This window comes from Dipodomys merriami, unplaced genomic scaffold (genome assembly GCF_024711535.1).
Source record: "Dipodomys merriami isolate MVZ:Mamm:240054 unplaced genomic scaffold, mDipMer1.0.p SCAF_166, whole genome shotgun sequence".
Lineage (NCBI taxonomy): Eukaryota > Metazoa > Chordata > Mammalia > Rodentia > Heteromyidae > Dipodomys > Dipodomys merriami.
The window spans coordinates 1,800,170-1,825,158 of NW_027203004.1; the positions used below are offsets into that span (position 1 = coordinate 1,800,170).

Genomic DNA, 24,989 nt, shown 5'->3' on the forward strand with positions numbered 1-24,989 from the left:
CCTTGCCCCAGGGAGATCAAAGTGCAAATAGCTTCCATTGTGGGAGTCCTAGGGAGGAAGTGTTGACACCCCTGGGTCTCTAGTCCTAGAACTGACCAGGTTGGATGACCTCAAATCTTCTAAGGCTGCTGGGTCAGAACTGAAGGCAGGCCTGGCCAAGGCACTCTCATTCCTCAGTGGGTTAAGGATTGAGGCCAAGCTGTGATGGAGGCACCACCCATCCTATCTACCAGTGTTTGACTAAGAACATTTTTGTTTTCTCTTAAGTACTCATTTATGAGTCTTTTCATGAGTCTTTTCTGGTGGCTTTGGCTTATTTCTTTACACTTTTGAAGAAGTAGTTCTTGGTTCATAATTAATGACTCATGCCTCACTCCTTAGAAAACTCCTGTTGATAATTTTACCAGTAGACCACCATGTATTTCTCAGGCATGACTTTTGTTTTCTCCTAGCCAGAGCTCTGCATTCATTGCCACACAAGCTAATGTGGAGGTGATTCCTATAGATAGGTGATTTTTTTGTCCAATTGCTAAGTGCAGCATCTCCCTTATTCTCATGTACCTTAGTAATTGTATCAAATACTTAATAGAGTTCTTGACAAGTATGATAAACAAAGTTCAGAGGTGAAGATGCAGCTCAGTGGTAGAGTACATCCCTGGCATGCACATGACTCTCAGTTCAGTCCCCAGCACCAAAAGGAGGAAAGGCAACAAATGTTAGGCTCAGGAGAGGATACATTAGAACTCATAGAAAAGCAGCACCCAGATTGGCAATGAGGAATTGTGAAATGAGGGGACATTGGTAGAATATTTGTAGGGGGAAAGAAGAGAGCCCCTTGATATGTGTACCCTTTTAGAAAGCAGAGGTAGAAACAGGGAATGAACCTCTGGTAGTCAGCCTAGGCCATAGAAGGAAGAAGCCATGACATGTATGTTACTTTAATGGGACCAGAGTGTAAAGTGGCACTACCATACCAGGCCATGGCCCAACAAGAACAGGTTTGTCAGAAAGACATTCTTGCATTGGAGAGATGTCTTTTGACCACTTTGGCCATGTTAATGATATTTCCTTATGCTGTTTCCCTTTTCCTTCCAATTTGTCGTACCTATTGCAGATCCTGTCCAGGAGACCCGTTCTCTCTAATCTTATTCTCTAAAAGTCTCCCAGTTTATAGCTTCACATATCCTAGACCAAAAAAGTATGGGGTAGATACTCTGTCAGACATAGATTGAAACTGAAAGGTATCTTTGAAGTAGACTTTGACAAGGTTCTGGTATTGACAGTCTTGTGTTGATATGTGCGGTGATTGCAACCAGCTTCTGGTCTAATTCTGAGATGACAGTGGGAGAGAAATGGTGATAGGACATCATGGACCACTATGGTTTCAAACCCTTTGCAGGTACATCTCCATTCATGGATGTGCTATCAGCCAACATACAGATGTCTGTTAAAGGGGTGATGGCCGGGAAAAGGAAATTTATTGGCCACAGATGAGACCAGCCTTTGGACAAGTGGTTGCCTTTCAGTGTGAGGCAAAGAGTACCTACCTATACAGAGATATTTTTCAGGAAGCAAGATAATTCACTCACATCTTCTTATCCACAAAATAATCTGAGAATAACTCTGGAATCCCAGAGGTGGGAGTTATGTGCTTTGCATTTCTACACGACTGCTTTGCTTCATGGCTCTTTATGCTCTTCTGAAACCTCCTTCTGAGCTGGCCCACAATGTGCCCAGGAGGCAGGAATCAAAGGGGACTTGGAAGCTTGGCTGCTAATCACTCTGGCCACACTGACTTGGGGCTGTAGGCATGTGCTGGGGATCTGCTCTATTCTAATGGTATGGGCTCCAGTGGGAGCTTTGGTTCTTACCAGGAGAAGTTAACAGTGCCTCTGTTTTTGAGCCATCTCCCAGGTCAGGATGTCTTTATCTGCAAAGGCTTGAGCTTTGCCATATCTCTCATCATGACAGGTTCTTTCTTTCTTTCTTTCTTTCTTTCTTTCTTTCTTTCTTTCTTTCTTTCTTTCTTTCTTTCTTGCTTGCTTGCTTTCTTTCTTTCTTGCTTTCTTCCTTTCTTTCTTTCTTTCTTTCTTTCTTTCTTTCTTTCTTTCTTTCTTTCTTTCTTTCTTTCTTTCTTTCTTTCTTTCTGTCTTTCTTCCTTCCTTCCTTCCTTCCTTCCTTCCTTCCTTCCTTCCTTCCTTCCTTCCTTCCTTCCTTCCTTCCTTCCTTCCTTTCTTTCTTTCTTTCTTTCTTTCTTTCTTTCTTTCTTTCTTTCTTTCTTTCTTTCTTTTTCTTTATTTTGTTGGTCATGGGACTTGAACTCTAGGCCTAGGGGCTGTCTCTCTGTTCTTCAGCTCAAGTCTAGCTTTCTATCACTTGAGCCACAGTGCCACTTCCAGTTTTCTGGTGGTTTCTTGGAGATAAGTGTCTCAAGGCCTTTCCTGCCCAAGCTGGATTTTTACTGGCATACTCAGATCTCTGCCTCCTGAGTAGCTAGGTTTATAGTCAAGGGCCACTGGTGCCCAGTTTGACAGGTTAATTATTTGCTAAACATAACAATGGCTGCATTCTGTCCTGGGAGAAGTTTCCCTATCATCCTACAACACTGATGGTCTTAGTGTTGTGGCAGAGCACACAGCAAGGGGGCTTTCTATGCATGCATATTGACTAATACCTGAAAAGGCAGCTTGCAAAGGCCAAGGAGATTGTTGTTGAAGAGATTGTTGTTCAAAAGCCCCTAGTGCTAGGAAGGCTCTGGAAATGCATACATCTCAACTTGCACTGGGCATTTCCAAATTTTAAGTTCTAGTGTTGTTTCTTTTCCTTTGTACACAGCTTGAGTAGGTTGTTCCAGACAAGGAAAGCTACCTACAGAAGGTCTGTGTGCTAGCTACACTCATACAGAACAAGCAGTTCAGGGCTTGATTTTTGGTACATTTTTAGACTGCAATCTCTTCACTGGTGAGGTTTTTTAATGTTTCCAAGATAATTTTAAATGATTTTTTGCCCTCTCACCATATCACTTAGGTTTCTATCCTAAGCTAAATCAGCAACAACAATAACAAAAACAACAGACTGGACTCACTTGTAAAGTAGTTAAAAGTGCCACCTGCTGTTCAAACTGCAGAAATACCCATTTCTTGTAACCTTCAGAGAAACAAAGGCTTTCTTTTTATTATTATGATTATTATTGTGAAAATACCATACAGAGGGGTCTTTAAAATGCTTATAGTAGTCTGTACCCAAAGTGGTCCTTATCATTGGAACTTATGGTGACTTCACGGTGATAAAAGAAGTCCTGAGTGCCCTGAAAACAGCCACTGCCAATAACAGCAGGTCTATCTCAGTGCACCCGGCAGCATCTTCTATTGTGGCCTGGACTTAATTTACTTCATAGACCATCTCACAGATGATAGAAAGAGAAAAGGCACCAAGATGGCAGATGCAATCAGGTTTGCAGAGCCAATGTGTTTGCATCGGGGTTGGGGTTAGTTTTCCAAGTACTAGAACTGAAGATCACAGCCCTGCATAGGCTTCAATGTCAGTCATTTAAGTCAGTTGACTCAATTAACTCATCTGCTCTTTCTATGAGTCTGACATTAATGACTGCTTATCAGAGGCCAACAACTGAAACCCAGCAAGTGCTCGGCATGTTGGCTAAGAGTGCTGTATAGATAATGTACAGCTGCATGGTACTTGTGCTGTACACTTCTCCTATGCTTCCCCAAATTCTAAATATTTCTAGTAGAGAGGAAAAAAGCTGAATCAGCTAATGAACACATCTTACATCTGTTGGGTTGTTTTAATAGTACTATGATTTGATTGGACTCAAAGCCTCATACATGCTAGGCATGCATTCTACCACACCTCCTGCCCCCTTTTTGCTTTAAGTATTTTAAGTAATTTTTGGGCTTTGCTCTTCCCTCACATACACCTCCCACAGAGCTGGGATTTCAGGAATGAACCACCTAGCCAGAATAATTTGTTGAGATAAGGTCTGCTTGCTAAAACTTTGCCTAGACTAGCCTTGGATCTCAGTCTCCCCCATCTCTGTTATTCCCCAAAATAACATACCTATGGTTTGAAATATTATAATCCCATTATTATTCTGAGTTCTCAGATGTGGTGCTAGAAGGCATTGCCTTCTTACTTGACTTGAAATTATAAACCTTCATCAGTGGACATAATTCTGCTCTAGACTATCAGAACCTCATATCAAAGTGTAGACACTGCTCATTGTTAAATCATAGTTCAGGATATGTTGCATGTCTTTAAGCCTCACTTTTTACACACACACACACACACACACACATGCACACACATACACACAAACACACACACATACCATTGTCTTCAGTGGTGACTTTGTACATCTTCTGTGAGACCACCTGAGTTCTCTCTTATGCATCTTAGAGCTTTTCTTACCAATCTTGCTGCTCTCCAGTCTTCTCCCTCCTCAGGTGTCCAGTCTCTGCCCTTGACAGTGGCTGAGGCTTGTAGTACTGGGATTAGAGAAAGAGAAAAGATAGATACAGATATTTAAGTAGAAACCTCATCTCTTGCACTTTTGGGTGATTTTAGATGCTTGTTTTCATCAGATCCTCACTCCTATTACTTCTCCCAGCCTCCCAATGCCATGTCCTTCTCCTGGATTCCACAGAAGGCTCAGCTGATATTATAGGAAACTGAAACATTGTGCTTCTGTGAAACCTGCATTGCTGCTGCTTTGAGTAAATGTATTTTTATCAGCAATAATTTTGCTTAATGGAATATGGGAGAATCAGAAAAAACTACTTATTTAAAGCAGTTTCACTTAACCTTTCTCTTACTCAGTTTATTTAAATTAACTTTATATGCCTATGAGGGACATTACACAAAACAATCTTTCTATGTATTGTATTTTTGCTTGTTTCTGTGGTATCATGACTCAAATTCCTTAAACTTTTTGAGGCAAAGATCTTCATTGTGGCAAATATTCAGAATGGAAGGAAAGGGAAGTCAGAATGGAGATCAATTAACATCTTACATCATCCCATCATCCACTGTCCAGGGCTGCTATTTCCACTATTGGAATTGATGATACCCAGTTTGCAGATTCATTGTCATGAAATGGCCCTTACATCATTGATAAAACTGAGTATCTTGGGTTCCCTTTATAGCATTGAACTTTTGATGTCTGCATACTATGTGTCTGAAGGACCCAAGAGCAAGCTTATCTCCACAGAAGTGAGGTCTCCTCTCATGATAGAGTGAGATAATGTGCAGACTTTCCAAAGGAAGAGGCTATTACTCAGCACTCCTATATTACAGGATTTGGAGAGAGAACAAAACAAACCCGTAAACTGGCCCTAGAACTTGACCTCTTCCTACTCATTCCTTTCTTCTTCAGATAATAAAGTTGAGTAAGCTGAGGAAGGAAGCACACTACCTCCTAATTCAAATTTTGTTGCCTGGTTTCTCCAGACAATTCCTACACCCTTCCATGAGGGTTTGACCTAACGTCTGATCTTGTCAAGTGTCTTCTCAGAAGGAATTCTATTGAATAATAATGTCTTCAAAAACTAACTTTGTGGAAAATCTTTCCTTCCCTTCCATATCTAAGACAGCCTTTAACTCAGTTCACAGATAATCCAGTGGGAACAAATACAAATTGAGTATGCTGCATTGTACACCTATTAATGTTTATGGGCTTTAATATTAAGTTTTAAAAGATAAGTATAAAAACCAGGAGCCTGCTGGTTCATGCCTGTAATCCTAGCTACCCAGGGTGCTGAAATCTGAGGATTGTAGTTTGAAGCCAGCTGAGACAAGAAAGTCCATGAGACTCTTATCTCCAATAAACTACTAAGAAAAAGCTGGAAGTGGTGTTGGGATTTAGTTGGTAGAACACTAGCCTTGAGCACAAAGAGGCTCAGAGACAGTGCACAGGCCCTATGTTCAAGCCCCATGGCTAGCAAACACAACCGCATGTATACTTAACAAAACTGTACACATTTCCTCTTTAGGTCCATCATGATCTCCTACCACTAGCCACACTGCCGCTGGATTTTTGTAGTTCATGATCGTACAGCTTTGTGGACTGGAGAGGTCTCTCCTGACAGGTTATTTCTACAAAGATTTGGTGGGTGGCTGTGTTTTAACAAACTGAGTTTCTGTTCAACTCATGTTTACAAATGAGTTTACACATCATCATTGCACCCTTCCTCTGAGCAGGGCTGCTGATGAATTTAGCATGGACCTCTGAAATAGAGACATAATTTCATTTGACATTATTATCATTCCAGGCAAAAATTGAAATTCCAGTTATAAAACAATGTATCAATCCTATTGAAATCCTGGTATTGATTATCCTCAAAGACTTTGAAACCAGAATTTTTTTTAATCTTGAAAATGTAGTACAGAGGGGTTACAATTACACGAGCAAGGTAATGAGTACATTTCTTTTTTGGGGGGTGGGGAGTCCGGTCGTGGGCCTGAACTCTGGGCCTGGTCGCTGTCCCTCAGCATTTCACCTCAAGGCTAGCGCTCAACCACTTGAGCCACAGCACCACTTCCAGCTTTTTATTTCTGCTTCTGTGGTGCTGAGGAATCAAACCCAGGGCCTCATGCATGCAAGGCAAGCTCTGTACCACTGAGCCACCTTCCCAGCCCAAATGAGTACATTTCTTATCAAGCATTGTTCCCTCCTTTGTTTCCCTTACCATCCCTTCCCATCTCCCTCCCCATACCACGCCAGAGTTGTAAAATTCATTTTTCGACATAACATCTTGTACATCTCATTGTTGCAATGGGTTCACCTGTATCCCTGTTTAAACAATTTGTTTTTTTCCCTTCCCCTCCACAAATTATAGCAACATCAAATACAGTGAAAACAGGGATTATACTGAGGAGGAGGGACATAAAAAACACAAAACAATCATCTTATAAATATGTTTAAAACAATAGCAAGAAAGAAAAAATATGAGTCCTTATCTTGGGATTCATTTCACCTAACATCAACTCCTCTGAACATTTCTGCTTGTCTCAGACATATACTAGTCATTGCAAATAAGGGAAACCATGGGACCTGTGTTTCTTTGGGCTTGAGATGAGAATTTTTTATGTATGTACAAATATATCATGGGAGAAGCATGGAATCATGGACAGTTTTTTTATTCTTATGTTTTCATGTACCACAGCTTTATCGTTAAACTCCATTGTGAGCTTTCAAATAATGCCTTGGGCCATCTCATTTAGAAACCTTAGATATTAGTGTGGCTTATTCTTTTAAAGGATCAATTCTTGCATAATGCAAAACATTATTTACCTTGGGGGCAATTGGCAAGGCTGAGATGAGGTTGGCCTCACCTAATGGACTACACCTCACACCAATTGCTGGAATCTGCATCTGCAAGCCCTGTTCTCCTGTGTTCCTTACAAACCTCCCAACCTCCCTCCTTACAATATAATCTAGCTGGAAGCAGTGACTCACATCTGTAATTCTAGCTACTCAAAAGTCTGAGATACATCCAGAGGATTTGTGTTAAGACCAGATCAATTAGAAAAGTCTGTTAAAATTGAGCCTCCAATGATTAGTACAAACAGGACTGAAAGTGTGATTCAAGTATTCAAGTGCCAGCCAACTAAGCAGAAGACCCTGAATTCAACTGCAGGACTTGCACAGGGGTGGGGGGGGGGAAGGGAGGGGGAGGGGAGATGCAGCACTATATTCAATCTTGATAGTATTCAGAGGATGAGGAACTAGTAGGAAGTGCCTCAATAGCTGTTGTCAGTCAAGCTCTGGCTTAGAACTCTGTATATGAAAAGTTTTAGTTATTCTTCAATGGTCAGGCTCAAACTACCTATAAAAAAATCACTTTATATGTATGCAGGTATAAGTTTATGCTTTGATCTACTCTGTGAAATCAGAACAAGAGACTACCTCTGAAAACAGAATCAGCTGTATGGTGGGGAGGAAGAAGCAGATTCCCTATATAGTATAGCATCAACCTCCCTGGAACTACAAAGCCTATAAAACAAACTCCAGCACAGCATTGGTTGTGTTTTATGGCAAGTTCTTGTCCCCTGCAAAGGCCTCCCTCTCCCATGTCTGCTTTGCTCTCCAATTTCCTGTGGCAGTAGCATCCAACAACACATAATGGGATACAGGCATTGAGATGCTTGCTGATCTTTATTTCCAACCTTATGTCTTAAATTAGCTTATCTCCATGTCCATAAGTTAATTTAGTCCAGTTTATAAGACCTAAGAAAATACGTGTTTCCAATTCAATGTGTAAAGTCTTCTTGCAGGGGCAGGTTATATCCCTTAGTCAATAACCCTTCAGTCAGTACCAGACAATCTTAGTGCCAAGTTCACTCTGAATTTTCCCTTTTCTTGGATATAAGAACTCCCTAAAGTCAGTATGATCCTTGGGTCTTCAAAGAGAGAAAGTTGGAAATGCTATATGCAATAGTCAGAGTGGCCAAGAGCCACTGTAAATATGAAAGCCCTTCTGGCTATGTCACCTACAACTGGTGGTAGCAGCGACACCTGTGTAATATCCAGGCTGTAGGTAAGCCTTTACAACCTGCAGCAGGTAGATCCACAGTCTACCTTTTCTGGGAGGAGGCTTTTTAAGAAATCTTAATTTTTATGATTTGCATAGTTTCTGCTTGGCAACTTCCAATCTAGAATAGATTTTTGTCATCTGCTCACATATGCAATGTTTTTACTTTTCCCTGTGTACTTTTTTTAACTTTAGAAACTTAGTAAATACTTTCATCCAGTTTAAGAAGCCTAATTTTGTAGCAGTAAAAGGCCCAGCCATTGGACTAGGAGCAGCCACATGGCCTCTTTGTGATGTGGTTTGGACCAAGGAAAAGTCTTGGTTCCAAACACCTTGTACCCCCATAGGACAGAATCCAGATGGCTGCTCTACTGATATCTTTCCCAAGGATATGGGAGGCACATCTGTGAGCACCTTGGTTAAAAACTTATTTTAGACAATGTCCTAAGAACCTGTGCTTTGGGTGTTGTTTCACTCAGGGTATCTTGTGTGTTCTCTGGGGACATTTCATCAAACCCACTTGGTTCATGTAGTGCTGTAATACTTCCCAGGAGAAGGCCTTTCCTCCCATGAGGAGCCTCCAGATTTACCTAAATCACACTGATACCCAGTTTTCAATCAAGAATTTTCTTTTACTTCACTTTAAAATCTGCCCTTTTAAAGTGGCAGTGGGAGGCCATGCACTAGTGGCTCACACACTAGCCTTTTGGGAGGCTGATACCAGAATTGCAGTTTGAAGCCATTGTAGGCAGAGAAACCCAAGAGATTCTTATTGCAATTAGCCTGGAAAAAGCCACTAGGGATCAGTGGCTGGAATGGTAGAGTGCCAGCTTTGAACAAAAAAGAGCTAGGTAAAGAGCCAAAGGCCCTGAGTTCAAGTCCTATTATACACAATATCCCCTGCACCCGTACCCACACACCTTCCCCAACAAACACACAAAGCAATTAGGGAGCAAACTTGCACAAATAAAAGAAGCAGGGAGAGGGGTTCAGTATAATTTTGTGGCTCATTTTTTTCACTATTTAAATTGGTCCATTCATGATGAGAGATTGTGTTTGTGTTTTCTCAATTACATATACCTTGTTCCTTAGTTCTAGAGACAGACTGAGAGTGTTGGCAGAGAGGAGAATCCACAAAGATTGAATTCTGTTGAAGAGAGGGACTGGATGTCAGATTGGATAGGGGACAAGTGCAACTCCTCCAGCTCCACCACTGAGTGTCCCATAGTTTGACCTGGCCAATTGGCATGATGCTGTCTTTGTACCCATCAGTGTGGGGAGTTCAGGAAGACCATTGTGTCATGGAAAATGACTGTAGCTGAGGGAGTTGCGGAAGGAACTGACAGCCCACAGCTGAAGTAACAGGATCTCCGTTTGGGGTTCACAGCTAAGTTTACTTCCTCATGTAGAAATATCCAGTATCCAAGGGTATCACTTGCTTGGGGAGCCTACAATGAGGGGAGATAGTACAATTTCAGGCAATCTTGGGAGCAATTAGAGTACAATGAAGAAGAAAATGTGTGTCTCCTCTCTGAAATTCCAGAGGGTAAGAGCAACTGAGGAGAGGAAGCTGTCAGTCACTGCTGAGTTGGTAGGGTTGAGAAGGAAGGCACATTGGAGCTGGGAGTCACATGTGTAATCCTAACTATTTAAGATGCTGAGATTTGGATGATCATTATTCAGGGCCAGCCCAAGCCAAAAACTGGGTGACATCTCCTTTTAAGCTATCAATTAATATCAACTTCACTACAACAGGAAGCTTAAAATAGGTGAGTCCAGGCCCAGGCATGTACCTGGATAGGAAGCAAGACCATAACTAAAAAATGAGCAGCACAAAATAGGCATATAGCTCACCTACCTAGCAAGTACAATACTCTGAGTTCTAACACGAGTACCATGAACAAGGTTAAGCATGGTGACCTCGGTGCCCCAGTGTGATTCACTGAGATTGCTGCAGCATCTGTTGCTCTGTAGGCTCCTGCCAAAGAGGAACAGTCCATCGACATCCCTCAATCTATGCCTACCAAGACAGCAAATGCTGAGCAGAACCCCTCACGATGGCCAAGGATGGAGGTTTAGTTGGAACTTTGGCCCCTCAAAGGGGAGGAGAGCAACGATCTGCAGGACCAGATGGACTCCTGAGTGAGAGAAGGGCAGAAGGAGGCAATGTTGAGGTTGGTACGGGGTTTGTGTTTAATGACTAATATGGATTCAGTGGAAATGTTCTGACTTTGATTAACATGTTTTATGACATGTGAATCAAGGGAGAGCTAGGGCAGTGAGGGAAACACACTTGTGTAAATTTTCCATAGGTTGAAACTTACTCTAAAGTCTAAGTTGTTTTTGAAAACTGAAATGTAGAGAAGTTGATAAAAGAGCACAGCTGCCCAGTACTGGCACTGTTCTCTGTAGATTTACCTGCCCTATCCATCCCTCTACTGGTGGGTACTTGTCCCCAGGGTGCCTCATACCCCATCCCAGTGTGCTGCTCAATCCAGAACAGCTGCTGTTGGGCAGGGAGGATCAGGAAACCCTGATGCACTCATGTGCCAACAGTGCCTCCTTCCCTTGGAGGCACAACACAATCCAGAGCTCTGCAGCACCCTATCATTGCTATGAATTGGAGTCTCCAACACTTGGGCTTTGCCTGCATTATTCCCCCACACCTCTAGACCAGCCTTTTGGGGACTTCTGAGACCTGGAGGATAAGAAAGGGAGGCCTGGAGGCAGCATCTCTTCCCATTGGAGCACTGAGTTTGCCACAAGGACCTAACAGGCTGAGAATCTTGGGAATGAACAATGCAGGGTGGCTAAACTTTGATACTCTCTGCTAACATGTCAGGCATTTACTGACATTTATATTCTAGCCCTCTGTGTCCACCAAACCATGGCCATTTGGGGTGTGTGTGTATGTCTGATAAGTCAGAAAGTGATTGCTAGCAAACAAGAATGACCAGTGCTAATGGGTTCATATGGTTGACTGTACTGGCCCTTTATGAGAGATCTCTGGTAGATCTGAATGTGATGTTGCAGTTGACAATTCTTTCCATCAACCCATCCCTCTATTTATCATTCAATTCACATCCTACTCCCTACTTTTCCAGCTCTCTGACCAGCAGTCCAGGTTAACACTCAGTACTGTTCAGCCCCAATACTTTGACATCAAGTAGATGACCAGTGCAGTCCCATTTGGGGTTATTTTCCTCTTCTTGTCACTATAGGATGATACTGTAAGAAAGTGGCCAGTCCCCTCCTTGGCTTGCATACCCACACTGTCTGACCACAACAAATCAATTTCTATAAGCTCATAAGTTCTTAGTAAGTATGAAGGTGTCTTCTCAGAAATTGCATGCCATGTTTTAGGCTCCTGTCTTTCTTCACCTGTAGCCTAGCATACCTTCCTTGGGCAGATTACTGAGTTTTTCTGAAACTTTGCCAGCAATTTGAGAAGAGTAAGGGTTGGACTCAGGTCTCAGCCTCCTACTTTCCTGATATCCAGGAGTCCCACACGTACAAGAGAGTATTCTGCCCTCACCTGGGATGTCCATGTTTAGCACATGATGGTATCGCATCAGGTCCCATAGTGGTCCACCTGGCATTGAAATGCTTTTTTGTCCATTTTACTATGCTGTGTACACCTATCCCTACCTGATTAAGGGTAGATCTTTAAGCTCATTGTGAGTTATTATTGAAGAAGGTGACTTGCTAGCAATTAAATGCTAATTCTACCACTAAAGAATCCTTATTTCCAGGAAAATGTTAAGATCATTGTAAACAATAATCTGGGGGAATGTGTGGAGGTGCAATGGTATGGGAGGATGAGGGTCAACTAGAGGAAAGACTAAGTAAATATGGATAGGTAAACACCATCAAACCAAATGGCATTTTGGAAGTGGAATCTTTGTAATGAATGTTGACAGTGGTAGAATTCTTGATGGTTCATTGTGTTTGGAAAGATAAAAATTGGTTTGAAGTCTCTGCAACATAAGCATGTGCAACTTAATATTATCAGTGTACACAACAAGTGCACGAGTACGTGAAGTTGTACACATACACACACATACACAAAGTTGGAATTGAAGAGATGTTATTAGTACAGACCTAGGACTAAAGGACCTGTGCTACAAGCAGCACAAGGTGACCTATACTATGACAGCTCTTGCTCATATTGTATGCTCACCATAAGCCATACTTCCAGCCCTTCTTTTGCGATTATTTTGAAGGTGGGATCTCAAGACTTTTCTGCTTAGGCTGGTCTCAGAGCCACCATCCTCCAGATTTAAGCCTACCTATTAGCTAAGATCACAGCTATGAGCCACCAATCCTGGCCCACTGCTTGTGTGTTTAAGTGGAAAATGGTTAACAGGGGGCTGGGAAGGTGGTTCAGTGGTAGAGTGCTTGCCTTGCATGCATGAGGCCCTGGGTTCGATTCCCCAGCACCACATAAGCAAAAAGAAAAAAAGCCAGAAGTGGCGCTGTGGCTCAAATGGTAGAGCACTAGCCTTGAGCTGAAGAGCTGAGGGACAGCGCCCAGGCCCAGAGTTCAGGCCCTACAACCGGACCAAAAAAAAAAAGAGAGAAAGAAAAGAAAAGAAAAGAAAATGGTTAACAGCCTTGAATCAGTCATGTCATTCACACTCTTGGCAAAATTCAGGAACTCCTTTTATTGTCTTGCACATCCAGTCATTTGGAAAAGTGAAAAGCACAAGTCAGGAAAGACTCCCTAGTAACAAACAGATGTGTATGGAGCTAGCTGGGAAGATGGACCACCATGACAGTGTGCTGGCTAGAGACAGATGGCTCCAGTTAGACCAGATGGAGAGAACCAGATAAGGGCATGAATAGAATGTAATGGAAGAGAACGATGTTAGAGCTATTGGCTGACTTTCAAAGGGCAGAAAACAAAAAGAAATAATGAGACTAGGCATGGTGGTACATGCCTATGATCTGCATACAAAGGTAGCTTAGCCCAAAGTCCTACTTAGATTAGACCCTATCTCAAAAAAGAGAAGTTACTGAGAGAACAGAGTGGAACCACTATCACTGAGTTATCTGGGAAAATTCAGTGGTCCTAGGGCCCTTCTCCTTTATCCACTCTCACTTGTCTGCCTTAAAAAACTGACTTAATATAAAGAACAAGGTTTAGTGAGATTTCTGATAAATGTTTACTTATAGTAGATCCTTTTCCCCCAAGGAGAGGCTGCTTAGTCAACCTGTGGATTAGCAGAACATTCCACACTCTTCAGATGCTTATGACCTGTCCAAGACTGTGCTCAAATGCCAGCCTCACTTAGGGTGATGTTCAGAACCTTGCAAGGCTTTCTGCTGAGGAACAGGTCCCCTGCCACTGTGTTCATCCTTCTTGCCTCTCTTGAAGGGTGGTGAGTCAGCCATACCCGTGCCCTCCAGCATTAGCTCTTGTGCTATGTGCACTGCGTGGAAGTAAAAAAGCAGTGGAAACTGTAGTGTCCTGTGGGCAATTTTCATGAAGATTTCATCTCTTGAAAAGGGAGACTCTACCCACTGCTTGTTTACCTGAAGCCCAGAAGCTCTGGGTCTGGTTTTCAGCACTGCCAGGGAAACACAGAAGGAAGTCATCATTTCGACCCATTCTCCCCTCCTCACCCTGCATGAGCATCTGGGAGCCTGTTGTTGGAATGGTAAATCCAGACACTTTCCTCTGAAACCAAAATGAAAACCTGGGACAAAATTAAAGTCAGTGTAAAGTGAATAAGCATGTATCGATTTATAAACTATTACATGTTGTAAAAACAAAAGAATGTTCACTTCCTTCATGCAGTCATTCGAAGTCATGTGTCAGACTCACTCAGCATGGCAATAATTTTGGGAACATCAAAGTCCTGGCTGCTTTGTCTCTTATAGTTATATCCACATGGTGAAATGTGATATCCAGAAGTAATAGCTCAGCCATTAGAACATGGGCTCTGTCTCAGGAACAAGTCACTTTTTGTAACTCAGAGAGGAAAAGAAACCCCAGACAGCCATTCTATGCCTGGCTCACTTCCATAAGATTAACAATTACTTGGCCTTATTTATGGCTCATTTTCTTGCATATGAAGAGTTCACACATGGGAGCTGGCTTTAGAGGATAGAGTGCAGATAAAGGAAGTTAAAACAATAACCTCAAACACAAAGTAGACCTTTTCTAGTTCACATTTTTGGAGTCCATATGATTCTGAATGAGGTTATGTCTTTCTCATAATAGCTCAACCCATCTGCCCATTGGATCATGACTCTACACAATTCATAATTAGTGTCTACTAGCACATGTGCCACAGGATCTGGGGTTTGTGAGTAACCATCCTCATTGTTGACATTGGGGGATGAGGCTCCCTCTGTCTGCTTGCATCATGTTTCACATCTCAACACTCTCCTTCCTTTCAGGCCAATGAAATGATGCTCAGTGGTTGGAAGCTGACCTCACAGGAGACTTGTGGCAAAGGCCTGGTCTCCCAGGTTTCTGGCCAGGGAAGTCATGGTTCTAGTCATGGAGCTTGCTTCCTGTAATACAGTTGTTCATGTAGTTGTTTCTTTTACATGTTAGTTTTTAAAAAAATAAAACCTTGGGTTGGGAAGGTGGCCTAGTGGTAGAGTGCTTGCCTAGCATGCATGAAGCCCTGAGTTTGATTCTTCAGTAACCACATATCCAGAAAAAGCTGGAAGTGTTGCAGTGGCTCAAGTGTTAGTATGCTAGCTTTAAGCAAAAAATGCTTAGGGACAGTGCACAGGCACTGAGTTCAGGCCCCAGGAATTGCAAAAGTGAACAAATTGTCGATCAGCTTTTACCACTTCAGGCCATAAAAAAGGGTAACAAGGCTCAGGACTGTTGCTACAAGAGTTCATGTCTTCCCACAAACAGAGGGATAAGGCTCCTGTCTCTCACTTTCCAGTACCCAGAAAACCCTAAAATGGTGAATGGATCAATAAAATGTGGTATACATGTATGAGGTTACACATATATATATATGTATGTATGTATGTATGTATGAGGTTACATACATATATATATATGTATGTATGTATGAGGTTACATACATGTATACCACATTTTATATACATATATGTATATATAGATATAAATATATATATACATATATATGTGTGTATATGTACATATATACATATATACATATATATAAATGTATGTATGAACACACACACACACACACACACACACACAAACAGAGAGAAATCCCACTCATCCATCAGAGAGCATGATAGACTACCATTTGTAATAATGTGGAAAGACTGGGAAAGAATTATATTATGGGAAGTAATCCAGACCCAGAGAACACAAGCTGCATGGTTTCCCTTATTTGTGGCTGCTAGAATGTTCCAATAAACTCAAAAGCAAATACATTCAGTTGTATGCTAATAGTTACAGATGAATTAACTGAAGTATAGTAGACTCAATGAAGAGCAGAAATAGTGTGGTATTTTTTCCTCTAAAGAAATGTTTAATGGTCTGCCAAGAAAACAAAAACTCTCAAAGTTTGTCTGGCAATCCATTCACTTGTTAATAACTTAGTAATTAAGGATGCTCTCACCAGAGTGGGCAAGAGTAAACGTAGTAGTCACACACATTTTTTGACTAAAATTCCAAAGCTTACTGACATCACAAATAAATGTATCATGTTTAAAATTTTAATCTATTTCTATTTCCTGACTTGCCACACCAAGAATTATTGTCTTACAAGGGAATATGAAATAAAAACATCCATTTGTGGAAATGAACATGAGATTAGTTGTTCTTTCTTAGAAGTTTGTCTCAATGAAAACAAAGAATTAAACTTAAATGCTGAGGAAAATAAATGTTATTACTTCATTATACCATAAAAGAATGTAAACTGTGAGCAAGGTAAATATGACAGGCAAAAATAAGGCAAATAATAGAGTTTCAGTGAAGTAAATTTCTTTTTTCTCATTGCTATCTAAAACTCTCCATCTCTGTGTTCTTCTAGTACACAGCTGAGAATCTTGCAGACCTCTTAAGGACCAGAGCAGAATGGACAATCTCCACACAGGCCAGATGAACACAGTGAGTTGACAAGTACCCAAGGAGTGGGTGTTTCAATATGGAAAACTGTTGGAATAATTATTGTTTCCTCATAATCCAGACAAATGTTCACGCCAAGGTCCAAAAATGTCGAAGTCAGGCTTATAAAGGCCACAGGTGAAAAAGAAATAATCTAACATGGAAGTTAAATGTTTCAAACAGGAATGTGGTAATGCATGACTGTAATCCTAGAACTCTGGAATGTGAGGCAGGAGGATCTTCACTTTTAGTCCAGCTAGGCAATAAAGTCAGGTCCTGCCTTAGGAAGCTCAGGTTTCCTACTATCACTTGCCAAAGAATAACTACTTGCACTAGAAGCACCATCTGAAATTTCCATGGCACCCTCTTCATCTTCACATTCACTGCTTTTACTGGTTTCTTCTCTGTCACTGTCCATTTTCTAGTCAATCAACTGCAGTTCATCTCCCTTGGCCCTATCTTCTTTCTGTACACAAATTGTTCCTGCCAATAGTGCCAATCCCATTGTTTCTCTGTATTTTAAACAGTGTCCTATCTTCATCTGATTGATCATTTTCACTGGATCTCCATGGTATACTTGTGAGCTCAATTACTAGATGTGGTTGTTTCTTTGGTCTTGGAGATAATTCAATATTTCAATAATTCAATATTTCAGATGTCTTGAAATTCCTCTCCAAACTTGAGCCATGCTTCAGAGAGGGAAGCATCAGCTGTGCCCACTTTCCTAAGACTTGTTCTTCTGACCTGTGGTGGACTCTTTTGAAAAGGATGGGTACTCTATGTCCCACTTCCTTTTCCACTTGGATCTGCTGGTGCCATCACCAGAGACATAGTATCAGCCTATGAGAGAATAAGACAAAAACCAATAAAGGAATCACAAGGAAAGTATATGGTGTTCAGTGTGAAAATAGAAAATTCATAGTGAAGCAAAACTTATGCAGGTCAAACCTCCATTTTCAGAGGCCATGAAGGTCAAGCCATCATACTAGTTCTTCATGTCTGTGTGTAACATATATCCTCATGCTCTTCTGTGGTCATGTAGATCATACAGACCACCAGGAGTCACTGGAAGTACAGGACACATTGGTGCAGGGGTGGAGGGGTTCTCCTGGAGGCCTTTTTTGGCACTGACAGGCCAGCGATGAGGGCAAGAAGGAGGCAGCAGTAGTTACAGGGATTACTGCCAATTATTAGATATTAAATTATGTCTCCATTTAATGATGTGTCCCAGTTGAACAATTAATAAAGCATTAATTAATAATTACTCAATATCCCATTATTGTTTATCATATATGTACATATACACATATATATTTACATATTTTATAGAATGAGACAGATGTCTTATATAATTAAATTATGCATCATGTGTCACTACCTATTATTCGATATTTAATTATGTCTCCATGTAATTTTTTATTCTGGTAATGCTTAATAAAATATTAATAAAACTTAATACACTTCCTATAATTGTTGCATCTAATTTAATATAGAATGATTCACTAATTCAACCCTTTATCATTTATTGTATTGACAATTATTCCACCTATGACATTTATTACATTTATGACATCCTATTACATAGCATATAGATTTGCATCCAAATTATACATCTTACCTGACACTCAGCACTTTCAAAGAAAAAGAAAACATGTCATGCTTAGCTTCTCACTCCAAGATTATACTTTTGGCAGTGCTGGGATCTAAATTCAGGGCCTAGAAGTTCATGAATGGGTGATAGTAAGCACAGCAGCCAATTCAGCTCCTAGCCAGTTGCCAGGCCCTGAAATAGAGCCCCATCTGTTGACTTAATATTGTGCTTAGTGTAGCTATTCATTAAATTTTTTGTTTCATTCATCTATTTGCCATTTATTTTATTGACTGTTATTACACATGGAATATTTATTACATTTATTACAGAGGATATAGATTTGCCTGTGTATGAAACTTCACATCTGACATCCAGGACTTTCACAGAAAAGGAAAACATGTGTCACCATGGGCTTCTTACTCCACAATTCAATTTTTGTGAGTGCTGGCATCTGAACTCACAGCCTACAAGGCCCAATTCATGAATGGGTGAGTGTCAGCATGCCAGCCTGGTGCATATTGAGCCCACAAGTAGTTTCCATCACCTGAGATCGAGCCCCAGGGTTTGAAAAATAAGAACAGATTAACATGCAGATGGTAGTGCACAAATAAATATAGATCTTTATAGAGTGCCAGAGATGTCTATACAATATTCAGTTATATATGCTACATTCCTACCAATTCTTGGGTACTTATTATGCCTCCATGTAATTAATATTGTTTTCATCCTTAATGAATTATTAATTAAATCAACCACTGTCCCAAAATAATTGCATCCATGTAATTAATAGTATTCTTTTAGTGTGCCAAAAATATTCATTAAACTCCATTGGCCTCCTAAAATCACTCTAACCTTGACATTCATAACCTTCCATCAGTATTCCTATGAATAGGAACGAGACTTTTAGGATCTCCCACCATTGGTAAGGGTCAGGACCGGGCTTCCCACCCAGGGCCTATGTTGCCATGTTTGCCTATGGCTTCCCTGATAGCCCGCCAGCCTTCAGCAATGCTAGGTTACTAACACTTTTCAACTGTGTCATTCAGACCCAGGAAGGTCACCTTGCAAAGAAAACAAATGTAAAACTTGCAGCCATATGCAAGTTGCCGAGTTTTTTTTTTCTAGTGTTTTTTTTTTTTTTTTCCTGTCAGCCTTTGGGGCCCAGGAACCCAGGTTTGGCTGTGGGTCCAGTGGCTGCACCCTAGCCTAGAGTGATTGAAGCTGAGGCAGAGTTGCTGCGACCTGAGTCCAAGCCCTGTGCTTGACAAAATAAAAATGCATACATATATACATACATACATACATACATACATACATACATATATGCATACATACATACATTAAAATATCTAAAATATTTTTTGAGGCTCCTTGGCTTGGAATTCATGCCCTTTTTTTCTGCCAGGCCTGGGATTTGAACTCAGGGTCTGGGTAAATCTGCAGCATTGTGGGGGAAGGGGGAGATCATCATGCTGGAAGACAAGAAAGTCAGGCCTGTCTCCAGAGCCTGAATTCAAGTCCTAGCACTCGTATACATTTTAAATACATGATTTATATTTACATACACATGTTTACTGCATATTGCAGTTAGTGTAGTTATTCATTTTATTTTGTTTTATTTATTATATATTTTAGTGAGTATGATTACACATATAATATTTTTTACATCCTATTACATAGGACATAGATTTGCCTGTGTATTAGACATCATTCCTGAGACCCCGGATTTTCACCAATTAGGAAAACAAGTGGGACAATTGGCTTCTTCCATCAGGATTAAGTTTTTGGCAGTTCTGTGATTTGAACTCTGGGCCTAGAAGTCCCACTTTATGAATGGGTCAATATTAGCACACCAGTCTGATGCAAGTGAAGTTATCGGGCAACTTTGAGGACCTGAGATCAAGCCCTAGGAGTGGCCACTATATAAACACATAGATGTGTAGATTTCAGTGTATGTGTGTATTTACGTATGTATATGCATCCATAAATGTATGCAGAGACAGATAGACATTTATGTAGATTCTAGTGTATAACTCTATATAAAGTGATGTCTATATCTTACTTTTATATATTCTACTACTACCAATTATTTGGTCTAAAATTATGCCTCCATTAATTAATCACAGTACAAAACTTAATAAATATTAAATTAATCAATGACCTGTATTTATTACATACAAACTTATAGAATGACTAGCTAATCAGTAATTCAATTAGTACATTTCAAACATCCTATTAGTGTTCCTATACATGGAACAATTTTCCTAGGATCTTCAGCAGTGTGTAGGTGCCAGTCCCAGAATCCAACTCAGGGCCTAGGTGTGTGAGTTGAGCTTCACTAACAGCCCACCAGCCTTCAGTCATGCCTGGTCACGTTCAATTTTCAAGCCAAGTCATTGAGACCCAGGATGGTCACAGTGCAAAGGAAACAAGGTAAAACAGTTATGTAAAACCTCCTGGTTTTTTCCTCCTAAATTTGTGTTGGTTTGATTTTTTTTTTACCAGTGCTGGGAGTTGAACTTGGGTCCTAGGATCCCTGGATCATCTGTGGGTGTAAAAGCTGCACCCCAGCCTAGAGTAATCATGGTTTAAGGCACAATAAAATGCTTCCTTGAGCAAAAAGAGCTCAGGGAAAATGTCTAGGTTCACAGTTCAAGCCTCAGGACCTGCAACACAAAAAAAGAGCCAGTAACTCCATGTTTCTGTGTATGAATGCACGTATTTCTATAGGTGAACATCCAGATTCTCTATGAAGAAAAGCACCCAGCTAGGAAATTTGCTTTGAATAGAATGATTTCATAGCACAGAGAGGGCTTTCAAAACAGTGCATGTGCCGGGGCTCCCCTCACTGTTCCCAGTGTAGCCTGAATGTTTCTGTGCACCCCAGGCTGCTGGAGGAAGTCTGCCTCATTGCTGGAACAGGCAGACAAAAAGCCTCACTCCTGTACAGCTTTGTAACAATTCATCTGGGGGCAATTGGTGAGGATGAATATGGGTGGGCTCTGAAGTCCAGGAGAAAAAGGTCTCTTTGTACCCCAAGGTCTTTCTCTCCCCAGTGCTGTGTTTTGACAGGAAGCTTTCATTTGTGCCACCTCCCATGGCAGGCCTGGGTGATGTCTCTGAGCTCTTCAGCTCAAGCTCTACCACTTGAGCTACAGCACTCCTTCAGGCTTTCTGGTGGTTCACTGGAGATAACCATCTCAAGGAATTTCCTGCCCAGGCTAGTTTGGAATGTGATCCTCAGCTCTCTGCCTCCTGAGTAGCTAGGATGACAGGCACGAGTCAGCAGTGCTGGCTTCCACTTCAAGTTGCTAAGTTGTGAGTAGGAGATAATAGTCTCATGGGACCTTTTGTGTCCGGGATAGTTTTGAACCCAGATCCTCAGATCTCAGCTTCCTGAGTAGGCAGGATGACAGACCTCAGCTACAGATACCTAGGGTCCTTGGCTCTACATGATAGGGCACTAGCCATGAGCCCAATAGGGAAGGGTCAGTGCCTAGACCCTGAGTTCAACATTCACAACCGAGAAAAATAATCCAGGAGAAAACTCATTAGAGTTCAATACATACATAATTTTGGCCCTGACATGGGGACATATTTGAGCCTCAACTTTCTCATGTGCACAATCATCTTACTTGTGGAGCTCTTACAAGGACCAGATGAAAGAATGCACCCCGTGAAGGACTCAGCACAAAATACATCATGAAGTTCTCATCACATAGCTGTATCCCACAAGCTGTCATTAGAATTAGGGTGTTTTCATCAGTATCACCATTCTTTCAGAAACATGTCACAAACTGCACAAAGTTCACATCTAATGGTTTAAAGTGGTGGGGATTTTTGTGTGTGGGGGGGGAGTTAGCCATGGGGATTGCACTCAAAGTTGGGGCTACTGTCCTAAGATCTTTAGCTCAAGGCTAGAGCTCTAACACTTTGAGCCACAGCTCAGAGTTTCTCAGACTTCCTGCCAGGGCTGGGTTTTAAACCCACCAAAGTCAGATCTCAGACCCCGGGTATCTTAGATGACAGGAGTGAATGAGCCAGTAGCATCTGGTTCCATGGAGCTGGGTTGCAGTGGTTTATCTCTGGCTAAGTCAGGTTAGATGGAAGCTCTCAACACCAGACTGCCAGCTTGCTCTGTGGTGAGGTATTTGCAGTCCTATCCTTATATCATTGTGCTCAGAACATTCTTTTCTTTGGTGCCAGTCTTGGGTCTTGAGTAAGTGTCTAGACACAGTCCCTAAGCTTTCATGCTCAAAGCTAGTGCTCAACTGCTTGAGCGACAGCACGACTTCTGAATTTTTCTGTGCATGTGGTAGTGAGGAATAGAAACCAGGGCTTTGTATGTACTAGGGAGCACTCTACCACTGAGCCCCAGGAGTGACAAGTGTATAAACAAATAAATGTGTAGATTGGTAGATAGATAGATAGATAGATAGATAGATAGATAGATAGATAGATAGATGTACATGTATAAAACAAAAGTGATGCCTGCATATTATGAAATTGCATATATGATATTACTACTAACTATTGGCAACTAAATTATTCCTTCCTTTTTTAAGTATCATGATTGAATACATAATAAAGTAGTAATTGAAAATTAGTTAATGTAGTATAATTGTGTATAATCTTATAATATGAAAATCATACACTAACTTCTAATTTAATTGTTGCTTTCATAACATTCCATTTGTACGGATGTATCATCGGAATGTATTTCTTTGAACCTCCCACCATTCATTAGTGGCAGTCCTGGGATTTGACCTCCAGGCCTAGGTTGCCAGTTTTGGCTATGGCTTCCCTAATAGCCCGCCAAACATCAGCAATGCAAGGTCATTTGCACTTTCTGGGCCTTGTCATTTAGACCCAGGATGGTCACAACACAAAGGAAAAAAATTAGTAAGACCACCTCCTTGAACTTCTCAGTTTTATCCTTCTCCTTATTTTTTTTTTTTTTTTGCCAGCCCCAGATTTGAACTCGGGTCCTAGGATCCCAGGGTCAGCTGTGGCAGAGATGCCAAGACCTAAGTGCTTGGCCAAAAAAATAAAATAAAATAAAATAAAATAAAATAAAATAAAATAAAATTAAAAAAAAATAAATAAATAATAAGGCCCTGGCTTGGAATTTACACCATTTTTCTGGCAGGCCTGGGATTTTAACTCAGGGCCTGGGTAACTCTGTGGCATTGTCCTTGAAGATAAGAAATTCAAATCAGGTCCCAGGGCCTGAATTCAAGCCTCAGCACTGGAAAAAATAATATTCATATGTGAGATCTATTTACATACATGGGTTTACTGCGTATGACGTTTACTACCCTTATTTATTTAGTATTGTTACACATATAACACTTCATTTATTACATCATATCACCTAGATTATATTTGCATATGGATTATACATTATACTGAGACCCAGGACTTTCACACAAAAGGAAAAAAAAATGTGTCAAAGTTGGCTTCTTACTCCACGAATAAATATTTGGCCATGCTGGGATTTCAACTCATGGCCTACACTGCCCAATCCATAAATGGGGTCACAGTCTTAGCACACCAGCCTCCAGAAAACAGAGCTGCCAGGAAGTTCTGAAGACCTTTGATCAAGCCACAGTAGTGCCCAATATATACATTAATAGATATGTATATGTATATATGTGTGTGTGTGTGTATATATATGTATATAGATATAGATATATACTGAGAGAGAGGGAATGTGATGATATTAAATTATATATATATATAATTATCGATTATTAGTTATTACATTATGCCACCATTTAATGAAGTATCATGGTTGAATACTTATATACACATTACTTAAAAATTAGTCAAAATCCTTCAATTAGGGGAATCATACCATGGTGCTAGAATGGAAGATATAAATCCAATAATATTTGTGTGGCATTCTAAAATAGAATCACGAATTAACTGCAAATTTAATTATTACTTTTATAATATTTCATTAGCATTCACACGAATAGGAATGAGTTTGTCAAGATCTCCCTCCATTTGTGGGTGGCAATCCTAGCAATCGAACTCCAGGGTAGTTTACATCGTATGCAAACCATTGGAATGACACGGTGAAGATTTCAGATTGTCATGGTTAAAAAAGAACAAGAAAAGAAAGCTAGGTGTCAGCGGCTTCTGCCTGTAATCCTAGCTCCTCAGGAGGCTGAGATATAGAGAATGCCAACTTGAATTCAGCCAGGGCAGGAAAGTAGGCGACACTTATTTCTAAGAGATCACAGGGAAAAAAAAACATGAGTGGGATCATGACTCAAGTTGCAGAGTACTGCCCTTGAGCAAAAGGAACTCAGGGACAGGGCCTAGGTTCATAGTTCAACCCCAGACCTGCCCCCTGTCCAAAAAAAGGCAGCAGTAACTCCATGTCTCTGTGTATGGATGGATGATGGGCATTCAGCAGGTTGTCCATGCTCAGCCCACCCAACTTGGGCAAGCTGGGACAAGCCCTCAGAGTTCCTAGGCTGTAGGAATGGTCGAAGGTTCTGGATCTATATTATCTATCCCTCTGTAGTATGTGAGCCTAGAACTGTGGGGCCTGGTGGCTCTCATTCATTCATCATTCCTCATTGCCGAGTCACAGACTGGTCCCAAATCTCGGCAAAGATATGAAATAGTCAGCGATTTCTATGCCAAATGGGGTAAGCCAATAAATCCCACCCTCATAACTCCTGTTACAATTCAGCCTTGGGCTGCGAATGTGGCTTAGCGGTAGAGTGCTTACCTAGCACGCACAAAGCTCTGGGTTCGATTTCTCAGTACCACAGAAACAGAG

General features: G+C 41.0%; 1 pseudogene; it reads left to right on the forward strand.

Annotated features, from left to right (window-relative positions):
• The first annotated feature begins 1,407 nt into the window (after nucleotides 1-1,407).
• Nucleotides 1,408-24,989, forward strand: part of LOC138828852 (chromodomain Y-like protein) — a 158,488-nt pseudogene continuing 134,906 nt past the window's right edge.